Source organism: Mesocricetus auratus, unplaced genomic scaffold (genome assembly GCF_017639785.1).
Source record: "Mesocricetus auratus isolate SY011 unplaced genomic scaffold, BCM_Maur_2.0 Super-Scaffold_100021, whole genome shotgun sequence".
NCBI lineage: Eukaryota > Metazoa > Chordata > Mammalia > Rodentia > Cricetidae > Mesocricetus > Mesocricetus auratus.
Genome location: NW_024429202.1, coordinates 37,537,178 through 37,541,361, shown reverse-complemented (window position 1 = coordinate 37,541,361; position 4,184 = coordinate 37,537,178).

Below are 4,184 nucleotides of genomic sequence, written 5' to 3'. Positions count from 1 at the left end.
AGAAGGGCAGATATTGGAGGAGGTCTGTGACACCTTAGTTTTTGGCAGGAAAACCCTATGATATACTGGCAGTTGACATGTGGAGCATGGGAATTTTCCTTTATGTTCTGGTCACAAGACGTTTTCCATATGAAGAAACCATAGTTCATGGTTTGTACAGGCTCCTCACCAACACAAAGTTTGCCATATCCCTACCACCTGTCAAAATCTTGTCTGATCATCCTTGCACAATTATTCTTTGTCCCCACAAGGCACAAAATAACAATAATTGAGATTCTGGCAGGAAGAAGGCTGAGGCCTTTTGAAGAAACTGTAAAACCTGCAAGTAAAGAAATCCTTCCCTGGATTATGGAGACCACAAATAATATTGGCTTTGCCTGTGAAGAGTTTGTGTCATCTCTAACACATGGGTAGCCACATAATAAATTAACAGCAACTTTCAATATTCTAAAAGACAAATTGAGCTGTGAGGACAGTCATCATCAAAATGAGAAGCCATGGTTAACCAGCAGCCCTGTTCGTGCTCTTCACCCACCTCTCCCATTGAAGAGGAGAGTCAGTGAAGCATCCCTTCTGACAATCACAGGTACTGGGAAAAGTCACTTTCATAAGGAAGGTGTGGAAGTAAAACGAAAAAGATACTGAATCTTTATCATGGTCAACAAATTCTATTGCCTTGAACTAATGCCCAGATCAGATTAAATAATCCCTCAAGGAAGGGTCCTGATGGCTAATGTCAAAAACAGTGCCATTGGGAACACTGCAGTCAACATGACTTCTCTATTTAGCCTTCCAGATGATCTCTCCTCATGTGTCAGTCCTGAATGGAACATACTTAGGTTTTTAGAAAATAGATTTCACCATAGAGCAATCATACATGTGGTCAACATGCCCAATGACCAGAGCCAGTTTGGATCCACAACCTCTTGATGCAGGCCATTCAGGGCATGGAAGCTGATGAGGAAGTGAATTCCCCATGCACTCAGGGAACTGTGCATATCTCCTGAGCCTCTTCTAGGTGAAACCTGGATCTTCATAAAACCTACAAAGAAAGTAGGGAAACTGCTGACATTAAGAGACCCATTTTCTTTGTCTCCCTCCCCTGATACTCTTCTCCTTTGTATTTTGGCTGTTATTTGAATAAATATCTCATTGGAAATGACAAATGTACCCTCTCAGAGGGCACCTGCATGGTATGTCAACCCTACAGTCCAGCCATGCACAAAGACACACACATCAATGCATGAACACAAACAGCTTGGCTTCAGGGTTTACTAGGGTTACAACCATAAAGTCCCAGCCTTTCCCATGGTATGGGTTCATTACCTGCATGGCACAATATTAACTGCAGGCCTCAACCTTCTTCTTGCCAGGACCTCAATTATTTTTATTCTGTGCCTTGTGGGGACAGAGAATAATTATATACATATTAACTGCAAGGTATTCCCTTTCCTTCTGCCAAAGGAACACACCACATCTCCTCTCTCCTCTCCTCTCTCTCACATTCTCTACACACATACACACACACACACACACACACAAAATGCTAGGTGATAGGAGTCATTAGTCTTGCCCAGCCTTACAAAGAGTATACCATAGAGAATAGGATATAAACATTGGTTCACTATCCCTGCTAGGTAGCCACTCTCCTCTAGCAAAATCTGCATACAAATCTACATATCAGGCCCTGGTACCTAACCATTCTACATCAACTTAAAGCCCAATAAAATATATCCAATTGGTTTTTACCACCTACTAGATAACCAATGCCTTACCATCATAGTCCCCATATTCATACAGGGCAAGTGTCATTTTCTGTTATTTCTACCCATTGAGCTCCACATACATGTAGATAGCTGGAGTCAGGTTCTGCACAGTATCCCCTTTCCAACATCCAAGGCCTACGATGACACAATAAGTTAGGTGCCATGTCCTACGTTGTTCCAATTCCTGCTAAGTACAAATTTTCCTATAACAAAAGTATACATGAACAGATGCTAATTAGTACACTGCATGCTACCTTACTTATGGTTTCTATTACTGATAACACATAGCATTGCTGCCTTGAAAGAAACCATTTAATTAGGTGGCTCACAGCATCACATGTTTAGTCTAGCATCATCATGCTAAGACATAGTGACATGAGGATAGACACGATGCTGAAGGAGGAGCTGACAGTAGGTAAGGTGATTCATCTTGATCCTGCAGACAAATGAAAGTAGTGTGAGACAATGGGCATGGCTTGAGCACATATGTGGCCTTAAAGCACACCTCGATAGTAATACAATTCCTCCAAAATGGCCACACCTACTCAAAAATAGGTGAATGTCTGCAAAGATTTGGGGATATCCTAGGCAATCGCAGCATCACATACATAGCTTCATGCAATGACCTCTATATGACTTCATTCAAGGATACCCTTGACATGCGTGGCCTCAGTGTCTTTCCTTAAGTGTGTAGGGAGATTCCATAATGACATTTTTTACTATGGATACTAAAGCTAGAACACTGGAGCCAAAGATGCCAAGGTCTCCTCCTTGCTGGGGTTGGAACATGGCATCCTGGTTTAGTTACATCTTAACCAGCATTCCGTTTTCCATGTTTTCCTTCACAGCCTGTACTGGACTGTTCTGTAATTGACTCTGAAGACAGGGCTTGCCTAAAACTTAGAGATCTACAAGCCTCTTCCTTATTGGAGTTGGGATTAAATGTGTGCAATGCTACACAAGGCTCTATGCTTTCCTCTAATTCTTTCTCACAAGTTGAAAATTAACCGAGTGGGATATGAACTGAGGTTACCACTCACTTTATCCCATGTCTTAATCTGTTTATTTCCTTAAACAGTGGATTTAACTCCAGTGCACTTACTGGTGCTCTTGTTCTACTCAAATTCTTCAACAGTGTGCATTTTCCTTGCTCATTTTATTTCTTTTCATCATAAATCTTCATTATAATAAACACAAATATTGGCATGGTAGAGTCTACACTAGACTATTTTGATATTTCTTCTACCAAAGGTATTGATCCAAATCTCCTCGTTTAGCTTCAGGGTGACTCTTCAGATAAGGGCAAACATCAGCCATATTCCTCACCAATGTATCACCAGAATTATCTCTAGGCCTGATATTAATATTCTTCTCCTCTGAAATCTCTTGTTCTAGTCACCCACAGTTTGAATGAAACTCAACACCACTGTTTTCCTTGCATTTACTAGTGTGGCCTATAATCAGCACTCAAAAATTTTAACTCCTTTCCTAATCCACAGTCGCAAGGTCCATATACCTCCTATAACAAAAACCTAGGGGTGTCGTCTACCACATCTAGTCTAAATTTGTGTTTTGAATTGTGAAGGATAGGGAAAGCTCCCAAGCCCTTAAAAGGGACACTACCCTATCAATTCTGAGTTCACAGCTTTGCTACTTCCAAACTCCAGCTGTCTGACCAGGGAACACAGAACAAAATCATTAATATTAGAGAACAAACTGAAGCGTCTTTCTTGTGGCTGAGTAGGTGTATATGTGTGCAAATGTAGGAAACCACTCCCCACTGGCATAAGGTGCCTCTCTGTGGGTACCATACATGAGTTCCAGAGGATGCTCAGTCCCAAGGGCACCCATTGTTCAGCCTGTGGTGACACAAGTCCCTGGGCAGACCTAGTTCCTGTTACTTCTCCACTTTCTTGGCTTTATTGAGGAAGTAGCACTTTTTCCTATTGGGGTGGTGACCCCTCTCATCGATGCTGGGTATATATTCATAGTGCTACACCTCCTCCATCTTCTTCATCAGGTAGACAGCTTCCACATAAAAGCAGATAGGCCTCAGCTGCATGGGGTCCAGCTGCTCCTTGTTACAAGCCCCCAAGTGGTTGTACTGTAGTCGAAGGTTCTCAGCCATGAAGAGCTCATGGAAGAGCCTAACCAGGAGCCGGGCAGCGAAGTTGCCCACTGTCAGGCTCTGCTGCACAATTTCACAAACCACCTTTTCTGACAGCAGGTAAAGGGAGATTGGGGGTCACTCTGGTGCCTGATCTGTCTTCTAACCTATGATTCCCTCTTCCCCCTATTCCACCCCCACACTCAACCTTCCTGTTCCCTCATGACCTACACTCTCTTCCTCTTCTCCCCCTCTCTTCTTCCCAGCTCCCACTCCGCCCCACCCCTCGCCATGTTCCCCATCCATTCAGA